We start from the raw sequence: 13,896 nt of genomic DNA, 5'->3' as shown, positions 1-13,896 counted from the left end.
GAATACAGAAAAAAAAGTAACATAAAATTATGGTAGGAATACAGAAAAAAATAAGAAAATACAAATGATCTCCTCTTTCCCCAGAAATAGCCACTAGTAACATTTCCTCATATGTCCCTCTCACCTTTTTCTTAATGTTCTTGCATATAAAAAAGAATTATACTAGGATCAGGCTATATATACTTTTTAAAAAATATAGTATTTCGATAGTGTTACATGTTATTTAAAAAAAAAGATTAAATTTTCAGGGCTGCATAGTATTTGAACATTTTGCTGTCATTAGTTAAACTAATGGTAGTCAATGTTTTTAAATTGCCCTTATTTTAAATGATTCATTAAACCATCCTTCCAAATGTATCTTTCTGTCCAATGATCATTCTTAGCATAAAAGGTTAAATGTGTTAGAAGATCAAAACTTATAAGCCTCTTAAGATCCGCAGCACTATCCACTCCCAGTGACTGGCGACCCTCTCCGCAACACAACACACTAGCCAATACCAAGGACTATGAGTTTTTAAAATCTTTTGTAATTTGCCTCGAAGACAAATGCTGGTATCATATACTTTATGGAGTCTGAAAAAAACGTGCTACTTCATCATGAACGGGCAGTATCAGTGCTCTGGACAGTCAGTCCATCTCCTGCTCAAAGCTTACAAAAATGACTGCCAAACCAAAACGCCGCACTTACGGAAGATAATCAGTGCTAAATTAGTTACGTATGGACGGCATGAGACGGATGGGGCGCTAATGCGGCCGCAACCGGCAGAAGCCAACCCAACTCTGGGCCTACGAATGCCTCAAGGTTACGCAATCACACGCTAAGGACAACCCGTCACCCACAGCCCACAGGCTTTACGCGGTCGCCAGTCGATACTTTCCTGACTTTGCTTCCGCCTGTTCTCACAAAGTCTCTCCCCGAGCTCCCAACCACTTCCGCTGTGGCGCTGCCCAACTTAAGGTGATTTTTACTCAAACAAACTCTGGAATTTTTTGATTATGCCTCAGTGTATCTTTCAACGGTCCTGACGTCAGAACACGGAACCAAGGGAGACCCCGACCGTCCCCCGGAGCAACGAGCAACCCGGCATAGCTACCTGTTCAGCCCCTCGAGCTGTTCTCTCGCGGCTTCTCGGAGCTGCCGAGGCGGTAAGAACGTCCCTGTTGGATTCCAGATCTGCGGCTTCTGCACTATGAACTTTCAGACTTCGTGTTGCTTCCCCTTACCGTGACTTGTGCTACCTGCTCTGAAAATCCGACAGGAGCGGACTAGGCCCAATTTAGCAATCCCATGGATGTCAGGTCTGGCTGGATCTGACCTAAAAACAGGACTGGACTTCGAGTTGGGAATGGGTGAGAGCCAGGCTGAGCAGCGGCGAACACGAGGGCACCGGTGAATAAAATTTTGTTTTAAGGCTAAACCAGTAGGTAAACTTACCAAAGGTGATCTTGCATTACAGTGGCCACAGTGGAGAACTTTTAACCACCTTAGATAAGCTTTATCCACTTAAGAGTTTTCCTAGAGAGAAAGGGGTCTCTGCCAAGCACTTGCCATAAAGGATAGAGGGAAAATTATTTTCTCCTCCTCTGTGGTTTCTGGTGACCAGGACAAGGACTCACTGGGACACCCTATTCTTTCTGGAACTTGCAGATGGCATTCTAGGAAAACTGGCAGACATCTACAAAGGGTAAGAACAAATAAATAACAAACTCAGCTCTCCCAGATTTCTACCTGTGGCACCTCGTAGAGAGAGGGTAAAAATTTCATGTCCGTTCCTTTCCAAATTCAGATTGGCACGAAAAGATAATGATTATCAATCCTTTCTTACCCAGGAACAGCTACTGCGTTGTTTGTCTAATCTTGTGTCCTAGGAACTTGGTTTAACAACCATGAGGTTGAGAGAGAGGGATCCCCAAAATACAGCTAGATAGAGATGTGAGTTGTAGGACAGTTTCAGCTGGGGTCCTAACAAGTGTTGCCAGCTCTCAGGGGGAATTGTTTCAGTATTTCTTTTGGTTATCTTTGGTACTGGCTCTGGATCTTAGTGAACAGGGAAAGGATGGGACTTTAGGTAGGGAAAGAATAGGGGCCCCAACTAGGCTCTGACAGCATTTAAGGTGTGCAGACACTGAGACAGAACAGACAGAGATCAGGAAAATTTAGATCACCCTATCCCAATTACTAGGGTTAAAATGTTTTTCAAATAATTACATTGTAACCCCAGAAAATAAAAATAACCACAGAAACTAACCAGGCCTCAAAAAGAAAAGTTCACTGTAGACACTAACCAGACCTAGTAATACATATTTATAGATCATAGATGTTACAGAAACAAAGACTTGCACACAGTGTATAAGTATCATGTCTAGTTCCAGGCCACTGACATAACCACTGGCAAGTTTCCTGCTAAAGTCCTAATAAAAGGCCTGAGATGAAAAGCCCTCATTGGCAACCCAGTTGGGACCCCTCTCACTCCTGAGAGCTTTTTCTGTATCCTTGGTTAATAAAACTCTATCGCTTTGTTCACACTCCTTTGTCTGCGAGATTCACTCTTAGACTCCCTGAGATAAGAACCTCACTCCCCTGTTTCATTGGGAGGATTCTATCTTTTGTACCTTCTTTGGGGACCCTTCTTGTGTCCATGCGGTGGTTCAATACTGTCAGGAATATTTACTGTTGGTCCTGGCTAACACCTAACAAGATATCTGAAGGGATTTTTTTAAGTAGCTCTATAATCAGAAGTTGGCCAAATTGGAAACTGATACCACAGCCTGATAGGAACTTGTTTCAGGCCTTCTCCCCAAAGCTAAAATGAAAATCTGTACACAGAGGAAAAGAAAAACATTCTGAAGCCATTGTGGAAGGATTTGTCAAGCCATTCTCAAGAAACATAGCTCTAAATCTAGAATATAGGAATCTTTTGATTTCAGTCTTAGTTGAAGATCTTCTCCCTGATACGAAGAAGCAAATTAAGGATAATGAAGTTAGATGGCTGGGTCAGCTTCTGGATATCTTTCAGGTTGAAACCCAATTCTTTGAGGACTTAAAAAATGTACTTGTCTTACAAATTGAGCCTTTCTAAGAACAGAAACATGGTTCTAGAAACAATTCAAACACCACCTATCCTTTTGCCAATTCCCAAACCTTCCCTCTTCATCTCAAAAGGCTTTCACATATTGTGAAAGATCTAGATTTAAGAAACAGAGGCTTTCTTGGAGAAATTTACATACTTCCTCTGTGCCTTTGAGATTTGAGTATTCTACCTGCTCTTCCCTAGGAACTCAGAGCCATCTTTTATTATGCAAACTTCGGAAGAAATTCTTTGAAAGGAAGAGAAGGAGGTGGTGGGGGGAGGTCAGAGAAGGGAGGGGAGAATGCTATATGGAAATTAGGTGAATAAAAAATGTTTAAAATCTTTCCACAAATATTAGTAAAAGCTTTTAGCCATCTGAGCAGGTAACTTTAACTTATTCTATCTGCCAGAACACAATTTGGCTTCAACTGTTCTTCTATAAACTAGTGAGTTTTCCATTATCATACATCTCTCATGGCTAAAATTTTAAAATCAAAGCTCTAAGATCCCGGTACGTGTCTGTATATTATGTATGTCTATGTATATATGTTACAGATACGTGATATTTTTCCACCTGCAGATGGTATTACCAAAATTGATTTGTAAAGACAAACATTTATATAAATAAAGTATATTCTCATAAATGTAGAAACTAACCCAGATGATTTTCAAGTTCATGTGATCTAGGATAATGTTTGGTAGATAAAAGCTAATTTAGGGGTGCCTGGGTGGCTCAATTGGTTAAGTGACCGCCTTCAGCTCAGGTCATGATCCTGGAGTCCCAGGATGGAGAGTCCCACATAAGGCTCCCTGCTCGGCAGGGAGTCTGCTTCTCCTGCTGACTTTTCTCCCCCCCCCCCCCTCTCTCTCTCTTTCAAATAAATAAATAAAATCTTAAGGAAAAAAAAAAAGCTAATTTAAGTTTGTTGGTGTAATTAAAACAGGCATGTCTTTAGAATTATCAGCATTAAATATAATACTTTTATTCTACCCAGATTTATTAAAAGTCAATCTCATGGTGTCTCTGTTACAGAATTCGTCAGCAAGAAAGATAACAGGTAACAAGATGATGGTTAGACATTTAATATCTCATGAATTTTCATAAATAATTTAACCACAATTCTTAACAAATGAAATATGTAAGTAACATAAAACTTTATAAATATACTTTTCAATGATATTTATGCTGATGGAAACTATAAAAATAGTTTCCAAAACCTTTTCGGTAACTGAAAACTTTAAGGGTATACTGAGATAAGTTAAATATTGGATATTCATTGAATACCTAGATTATTTCCAAATAAGGTGAAATATTGAAACATCAACTACTGACCATAGGTTTATCCACTTTGGCTTCCTTGATTTGTAACCCCATAATCAAGACTCCTAGCACTTTTACAGTCATGAAGAGCAGTGAATAATTTGAGTTGCCTAATACGTGAGATGCCCCGTCTTCTTATTTCAGTGCTCATATTACAAACAAGTCCTTTTCACTGTCTATATAGTACCATATTTTATACATTTTTGTGCTTTTTCTAGCTGATTTTGCTGTTTTAAATGACTCCAAGCATCGTACATAAGTGCTGTCTAGTAATCCCAAGTACAAGAAGGCTGTTCTGTGCCTTACAGAGAAAATACATGTGCTAGATAAGCTTTGGTCAGGCAGGAGTTATAGTGCTGTCTGCCATGAGTTCAATGTTAATGAATCAACAACATGTATTAAATAAGATGTTCTTAAACAGAAACACACATAAAACAAGGTTACCTATTGATCTGTTGATTGGTTGATGAAAATGTTGGGACTTGAGGCTTGCACTTATCTAATCCTATATTTCCCCTTGGGGCAATGGTTCAGTTATTTGCTAATTCAGTGTTCCAGCAACTTGATAGAGCATAACTACCACAAGGAAGGAGAATCAACTATTATATTTATTTCCCTATTTTCTTGATAGTTTATTCCTTGTGTGATTGTGGCTCTATGTTCTTACATTCTTTATTAAGATGCCTACATTTGTAACCCGTTTTCTATGGACCTAGACTTGGTACGCAGGCATACAACACACACAGACCTACACAAACACACACATGTGCACACACACACACATACATGCAAATATCCATTTAAATACCTTACATTTTGACTTATTTATAATTTATATTATGTATGATGATATTTAATTTATATTAAATTGACCTTTTAACAATATGTTTTTATCCATTGGTTTTCCATTCAAATTGGACTCATCATAATATAATGGCTTATTTTCCTTATACAGTTATAGCTTATTTTATTATACTTCATTTTATTGTACTTCACAGATACCATACTTTTATGAATTGAAGATTTGTGGCAACCCTGCATTTAGCAAGTCTACTGATGCCATTTTTCCAATAAAATGTGCTCATTTCATGTTTCTGTCAAATTGTGGTAGTTCTTGCAATATTTCAAATGTTTTCATTATTATTATATTCAAATTGTTGCAGTCTCATGATAAAACCTTAATGGATGAGGAGTTGCTTCCTGTGGAGGAGCAAAAAAATTGGTTTCTTGAGAAGGAATCTACTTCTGGTGAAGATACTATGACTATTGTTGAAGTGACAATAAAGCATTTAGAATATTACATAAACAGTTGATAAAGCAGTGGTTTAGGTTTGACAGAACTGACTCTAATTTTGAAAGAAGTTCTACTGTAGGTAACATGCTATCAAGTAGCATCACATGCTACATAGAAATCGTTCAGGAAAGGAAGAGATGTGGCAAATGTCCTTGTCTTATTTTAAGAAATTGCCACAGTCACTCAAACTTGCCAGCCACCACCTTGATCAGGCAGCACATATCAACATCGAGGCAAGACCTTCTACCAGCAAAAAGATTGACTCACTGAAAGCTGATGGTGGTTAGCACATTTTTTTAGCAATAAAGTATTTTTTAATTAAGGTATGTACATTTTTTTAAAGATATGATGCTATCGCACATTTCATGCACTACAGTATAATGGAAACATAATAGTTATATGAACTGGGAACCCAATAAATTCATTTGACTTGCTGTACTGTGATATTTACTTCATTGTGGTAGTCCGGAACTGAACCTCCACTATATCCCTATTTTCTCAGTAACCCATTAAAATGTTTGATTTCACCCAAATTCTGTTCAATTTGTTCATTTTGGTTTACATAGTTCTAATGATACAACAAACCTCTCCAGATTGCTTTTCTTCTTTTGTAACTGTTTTGTGATAATAAACTAAGCCATTTAAAGATATTCCCACTCAATTTTTCAAATGAGCTACTCAAAAATTTAAACAGCATTTTATAATTACTTTTCTTATTCTGTGTTACAAATATCTCATTGATTTATATACTTAGGGATTTGAAAACCAAAATCTACATCCAGTGTTAACTGGCAAACATCGATAAGCACACTATTCACACTTCAACATAAGTGACAACAGTTTACAAAAAAATCCATAATTTAAAAATTGATGTAATTAATTTACGAGATCATCGCTTATCATATCGTATCCTTCATAATAAAACTTATGCTTTCTCTAGAATCATCCATGTTTTTGCTTGTCCAGAATATTTCATTTAGTGGATCAGTATCTATAATAACAGGGCTAAAAAATATGGTTCTTCTTCTTAGCTGTGCAAACCTGAGTAAGATATTTAACCTCTTGGGACCTCAGTTTTCAGGAGTAAAGAGGACTTTGTTTTTATGTTAAATAAAATGATTTTCATTACACAGAAAAATGTTTAAATGTAGCACATGGCAGGTATTTAATAACTGTTCTTTTCTACATTTACTCCCTTCATAATCGTTATATTAAAACACCATGCGTACATCATATATTAGCTCTAGTTACATAAGTTCTATTTTAGTCTTTAAATTTCCAAGGAAATACTTTGTGAAATATATAATGTTGCATGACTTTATATGAGAAATTTTGAAATATTTAAAGAAAACCTGTTGTAAATCTCACAACGTTAAGAGGCAATTCAGGCATGTAGTGTAGGAAAAAAAAAATAATCTCAAAATGCTCTCATTTTAAAGGTTAGATGTTGAGTATTAAAGGGTGTTTCTAAGCTGGCAAAAAAGGAAAAGGAAAAAAAAAAAGAGTTCAGTGTAATACTTTCAACATGGTGCTAACAGTTCCAGTTCTTATAGAAATGAGTTTTGGGGCACCTGGGTGGCTCAGTGGGTTAAGCCTCTGCCTTTAGCTCAGGTCATGATCTCAGGGTCCTAGAATGGAGCCCCACATTGGGCTCTCTGTTCAGCAGGGAGCCTGCTTCTCCCTCTCTCTGCCTGTCTCTCTGCCTACTTGTGATCTCTCTCTGTCAAATAAATAAATAAAATCTTAAAAAAGAAAAGTGAGTTTTAAACTAGAGAAAAAAAATGTAATCTTATTTTTTAAGAGACTAGGTCACTTATATGTTCAGTACATACTGATTATTACAAAGTCTTTGAAATGGGAAGGAAAGTGAAAAATGTCAAGTTGTATTCTACTGATAGAGAATTAAATCCACACATCACCCACTGCAGGATGTGTTGCTGAAAACACAGCCTTCATGTAGATCTGTTGATTTTCCTAAAACTCCTACTTAAAATAGGGTTTCAATTTAATACTATCAGAAATTGAAGGGCACCTGGGTGGCTCAGTGGGTTAAGCCTCTGCCTTTGGCTCAGATCATGATCTCAGGGTCCTGGGATCGAGCCCCACATCGGGCTTTCTGCTCGGCAGAGAGCCTGCTTCCTCCTCTCTCTCTGCCTGCCTCTCTGCCTACTTGTGATCTCTCTCTGTCAAATAAATAAATAAAATCTTTAAAAAAAAAAAAAGAAATTGAAAAACATTTGCTCTACTTAGCCCATATCAATGGCAATCCTTCAAAGTATCAGGGTGTTTTCTATTGTTTTTGTTTCTTTCTCTTTTGTTTTCATTTCTTAAATAATGAAAAAAAAAATAGGCCAAAAAACAAATTTTAGGGGGTTATGGACATTGGGTAGGGTATGTGCTATGGTGAGTGCTGTGAAGTTTGTAAACGTGGAGATTCACAGACCTGTACCCCTGGGGGAAAAAAATATATATATATATGTTTATAAAAAATAAAATTATAAAACAAAACAAACAAAAAAAACCCCACAAATTTTAGTGATGGCAGAATCACATCTTATATTTCATCGTACTGTGATTGAAAGCAGATATAACCATCCTAGAATTATGAGAATCTACATTTAAATCTAATGTTTTCTATGACTTCAACATGGAGTAAAAACCATTTTATACACTCCTTCCGGTTAAGCAAAGAAGTTGCATAGAAATTTTTAAGGTACTGATCCACCAATTGAAATATTATGAACAAGCGAAAATATGGGATGATTCTAGAGAAAGTCTAGATTTTATTATAAGGAATATATGATAAACTATGATCTAGTACATTGACTACATCAATTACAATGAATATATTTATTTCCTCTTATTAGCAAAGAGAGTAACATTTAAAACTTTGGGCATAAGCCTAATTGAAAAGAAAAAGAACCAGAGATCGTAGAGACAGAAACTAAAAACTTGGGCAGACACCCTTAATGTTTATCGATAAAGCCTATTGCTGATAAAGCCATTCTCATTTATTCTATTAGGGCTGAGAATGACACTTGAAATTGAACAGCAGAGGGCAGAAATCTTGCAGAGTTCTTTTCAAAGTTGGTAGGTATTTCTTGGGAACAGATTCCATAGAATGTAAATACAATGCCAGACAGCGTGAAGAACTTCTGAACGTTGACAGCAGTTTTCTGCAAGCCAAGCCCTGCCTCACTGGCTGCCTTGTTATTTAGCCAAAATTTAAAACATTTGTGATTGCAGGAGTAAATGATCTTAACTAAATGATGGCAAAACCTGATGAGAGCATTGATAAAACCCAGAGTTTTCAGACCAGCCATTAGGCAAATCACAGACATTCTAAGATTTGCTTTTATGATCAAGGTATTTCCTAAGATCGTGCAGCCTTTTCTCTCTCTTCCCACATGGACACAATATTCCTCATTTTCCTCTACCTGCTTTCCTGACTACTATATACCAAAGACCCATCTTTTCCAGATAACTGAGTCAGAGAATTAAATTAGATGACAAGATTAGGATGATGAGCAACAAAGAGAAAAACAGGGGATGTGAATGATGAATCTAACAAGTTCAGGAAAATCCTTTAGGAATCTGAAGCATGGGCAACATTCTTTGAGGCAGGCTCAATTCTTCCAGGCCCTGCCCCACTTAACTTACCTCCTCTTCCTCTGCAGTGTTTTGATCTATTATTTGTTCTGGGAAGGACATAGCATAGGCTATGTCTGAATCTTAGGTCTGTTTCACCATACGCCCTCCCATTTCTTCTAAAATTGACAACTCCATGTTTATAATTTATTTCCTAAGCACTCAGTGATATTGCCTTAAGAACCAGAACAATGGTGGATCCAAGCTTCCAAGAAAGAAGTGGTACCAGGGGATATTTCTAGGGGAGGATAGCATCTGATCTGCGTGTTAGCGTCCTTCAAGTCAGAGATGTGCTATAATAAACTCAAGCCTTCCTTACACAACCTAGTTTGGATCTGACCTCCGAGACACGAGGAACATTGTGCTTCAGAAAAAGTTAAAGCATTTTGAGCATTATCTCATTGACTGCCTTTCTCAAAATCTAAGAACAATATAATCCAAAACCTTAATAGAGCATTCTCTCAGCTCGGACCACATATCCAAGAAAACATATGGGGACAGCAAGAAAAAATGTGGAAAACCAGGCATAGTAGAAAGGTAATTTTCCAACAAGTTGCTTGGACTTCAGTTCTTCACCAGCAAAATGGAGCCAAAACTGCTAATAACATTCATTTATCTCCGACTACGTGTCCAAGTATTAGGGTAACTACTTAACTGCATCATCTACTTCTCACCACAGTCTCATGAGATTCCCATCCAGGCATTATATTATCTGTTACATAAGTACTTTATAAACTGACTGTCCCACCCAGGCTGATGACTGCATTATGAGTACCTCCTTCATGAATATATTCACGTCAACACCCTTGCCCTTAAACCCATTCTCACTTCCTTTGTCACTGCTTCATTTTCTCAGGAAACACACACAGACACACAGACAAAACTTCTGCCAGAAATGAAAAGGTAGAAAGAAGAAAAAGAAAGATTTAATCAAGATACCTGTTCTTTTTATTCATCTAATCACTTTTAAGTCTCTACCATACCTCCTCTCTTACCCTATCCTTGATCACAATATCTCTATATGTGCTCAAATTACCACAGTTTTTCTATAACTGAGGTTTTAGCTAAGTCAGATGGTCCATCTCCAAATTAGAATTGCAAAATGTATTACTAATTGCCCCCACAGGACAATTAGATGTCCCCATGAGACAATTTTTAATTGTCTCATCCCCACAAAGTGCAACGTCTCAGTAAGATGTGACCTGTACAAATATATAAAAGCAAGATCTGAAAACCATAAGACTTTGGAAATAAGGATGCAGAAGGTCCAAGAAAAAGCCTTAGGAAGACCTTTGATATATGTTGCTAGGTGCTGTAGAAATATCTCCAGGATGCCAATTCAGGGACAATAAAAACAGAGAGGATTTTATCAGGAAGGCTTGCCGGTTTCCTTTTTGCTTTTTTTGATGGCATGCATAGATTAACAACATAAAACAGATCAAATGGGCCAAGGTTTCCTTTTTTTTTTTTTTTTTTAATCTAAAATGTCTTACACATTACAGTGGAATACTATGTGGTCCAGCTGAACACAATCATCACCTTTTATTTCCATGCATACCTAGCAAATATGAACTGTGATAAGCAAATTATTTGTAGAGGCCAAGGGATGAGGAGAGGGTGCTGGAGGGGGACACAGCGAGGCTGAGAAGAGGCAGGTGCATGACTGAAGACCTGTAGTCATTCAGTTGGGTTGGGAGCGAGAGAGAGACAGTAGCAGATTTCTGAGAGAGAAAATGACGGTACAAATTACTTGTGTCCATAAGGAAAAAAAGAAAAAGAAAAGAAGCCAGTTTTCCTGCACAGAGCTGGAAAAGCCCTATTTTGTGCTCTGTATCAAAGCACCGTGGCCAACAATACAAACAACGTGAGGCGGAGCAAAACACAAAATTGTAGCTATGATTCCACTCACCAAAAGGGTGGATCTTCAGTGTGCAATTCCGCTGGTTTTACAGGAGTGCTCCACGGCAGAGCCGAGCGACGAAGCAAGTCCCAGTCTGCTTAGGCAATAAAAAGCTGGATGTAACTGTTAAAAAAAAAAAAAAAAGAAAGAAAGAAAGAAAAGAAAATAGGTAAGATACAAATGAGCACATAAAACAAAAAAAGAATAAAAATGCAAATAAATACCATATATCTTCAAAATGTTGGAAAGTTGGAATTGGGAGCTAAGTAAGCTAAACTGCACACCTTACCCTTTAGAATATCTTTCAATAGAGAAATGTAAAATACGGTAGAAAACATATTAATTAAATCAGTCATTTTGACTATGGCATACCATTGTCGTTAAGACACAAAATTACCACAGTACTATTCCCATTTGTTATCCTTCAACTGTGATGCTGTTTGCAATCTAAACACCAAAATACACAATATTAGAATGGGTGAATAGTTTAAGCACATTTTTTTTTCAGCAATACAGATTTTAAGCAGCTCTTCACATTTACAAATGATTTATTTCATCTTCAAATGTACAGTTTGCTCATCCATAGGATTTAAGCATTATTTTGCCAACTTCTAAATTCAAATACTTGCTAATTAGTACCATGGTCAATAGAATGCAGGAGTGGTATTATACACCAGGAAAGTCCTCTGACTCCAATACAACTTCCTTTGGGCAAATAGCCTAAGCTTTCATCATCTAAAATGGGGATATAATAGCCCCTATTTCATAGAAATGTTGTGATGATTAAACATAAAAATCCATCAAAAGCACTTCAATACAGTGCCTGGCATACAGTATCCCTTCAACACACATCACGTGTCACTGCTGTCACTGTTGTTACCAACACTACAAGGCTATACCTGGAATGTCATCAGAGATTTTGAGCTCACGTCCTAATGATGAACTTTTTTGAAAAATACAAATATCTTCCCCTCTATCAAAAAAGTCCGCATCATTAAATGAATCCAACATTAAGATATTAGTTCCTCCTTATGTTCTCTTCTCCCCTGGCCAGGAGAACTGGGATATGAGGGATGCAAGGGGTGATAAGTTCACAAAGGAATCCGTATATTCGTGCAAAAAAGAAAGAGAAGTCAACAAAGAAGGAATGACAACAACTGAAAACAAATAGGTTTAATCAGCAAATTTTGTTCAAGTCATTCTCATCTTCGGTATTAAATGTACGCCTCCACGTGTAGGACAAAGGAACCCTTCCTCAACCAGCCCTGCTAAGCCAGGGTGTAAGATGCCCTGGTGAGCTAGAGCCTCAGTCTGGCTGAGCCTATCTCCAGCTCCCATACGAGGAAGGCCACAGCTGGATAACACACTCCCGGACACCCTCCTCACAAGGGTAAGCACTATCTTCAGACGGATGACTCTATCTTCCTGACTACTCTGAAAAGCCTTTCTGCCCTCCTCAAAGACTTCTGGAAATGTGGAATAAATACGAGGTGCTAATATCCTGATCCTGCAGACAGTAAGAGGGCTTGTTACAATGCAGTGGAGACTATGGAATTTAAATCACAACAGACTGAGTTTGAATTGTGACTTTCTCACTAATAAGTAAACCCATACAAGGTTCCTCAGATCCCCTGAGTCTCAATCTTCTCATCTGTAAAATGAGACCAGAGACAACGCACCTATTAAATTGAGTAATAAGGAAAGAATGTCTCTGGCACACAGTATGCATACAACAAATGCTAATCACAATATTTGCTTTCCCTATTGCTGCTATCTTGCTTATGATGGTAGCTTGATTATCTGATTGTAAGGGAATGAAATAGAATTGTCTAATCAAGGCTGTGTCTTGACAAACTGACAAGACCAGACAGAATTATAAGACCTTATGTCAACTTGTTTTGTTTAAATTTTGTTTTATTTTTTTTTTCAACTTTTCAATTTGGCAATTAGAGCTCAGCAAAGCAATATGGTTCTTTGATTTCTTCCTAAGAAACTCTGCAGCCTTTATTGTCTTTGTATTGCACAACTTTAGCACTTAATTATATCCTATCTTGTAATAATTAGGTGTCCTTATAATCAAGTCTGTTTACTCACTTGTGCAGTTCTGATCCTTTAATCTCTCCTGAATATTAGTTTCTAATGCTATAAAAAGCCACAATTTAACAATTTTATTACTAAATAGAATTGCAAGAATATTTTGAAGAAGATTCACCAATCAGTTGAATATAAAACTTTCTTTTATGATTAGGGTAGTACAAAATCATACAGGTAAGCCTCAAAAGTAGAAGCACAAGAAGTTTCTATGCCTTTCCACTGACTTGCTGTGCAGCCTGGGGATAGTTACCAACCTTCCTCTTTAGACCTGTAGATGAGCCTGCCCTTGAGTTAGACACCTGTCTCAGCTAGAGCACAAGCGCATTTTAAAGTTAAGAATTCTCTGTAATAATAAGACTCTAATAGGACAGCTGTAAATTTTAGGCAACAAATCTGGTACTCGCTTTGTTATTTTACATCATGTTAATTATAAATTGAAAAGCCTGCTGCTGGATTGTAAAATAAAAACAAGTACGGTCAGCATACGTAGTCTATTTGGTACAGTGTAATGACCAACTTGCTGGACTCCGCAGCCTACCGAAGGAAAACACTGAATGGCCACACGGTC

The 13,896-nt window shown here is 37.3% G+C and overlaps 1 protein-coding gene across 8 annotated transcripts in view; it reads right to left on the bottom strand.

Annotated features, from left to right (window-relative positions):
- The window catches only part of TENM2 (teneurin transmembrane protein 2), a 1,216,596-nt gene that overhangs the window by 1,111,895 nt on the left and 90,805 nt on the right, over window positions 1–13,896 (bottom strand). For all 8 annotated transcript variants that reach the window (XM_032851741.1, XM_032851742.1, XM_032851743.1 and 5 more), the window contains exon 2: window positions 11,244–11,357. The gene's annotated coding sequence lies outside the window, so the exon portion shown is untranslated. The remainder of the gene's footprint in view (window positions 1–11,243; window positions 11,358–13,896) is intronic.

The sequence above is a fragment of the Lontra canadensis genome, unplaced genomic scaffold, assembly GCF_010015895.1.
Source record: "Lontra canadensis isolate GAN:19392208 unplaced genomic scaffold, GSC_riverotter_1.0 scaffold5, whole genome shotgun sequence".
In the NCBI taxonomy this organism is placed as follows: domain Eukaryota; kingdom Metazoa; phylum Chordata; class Mammalia; order Carnivora; family Mustelidae; genus Lontra; species Lontra canadensis.
This window is presented reverse-complemented; position numbering and strand designations above follow the sequence as displayed.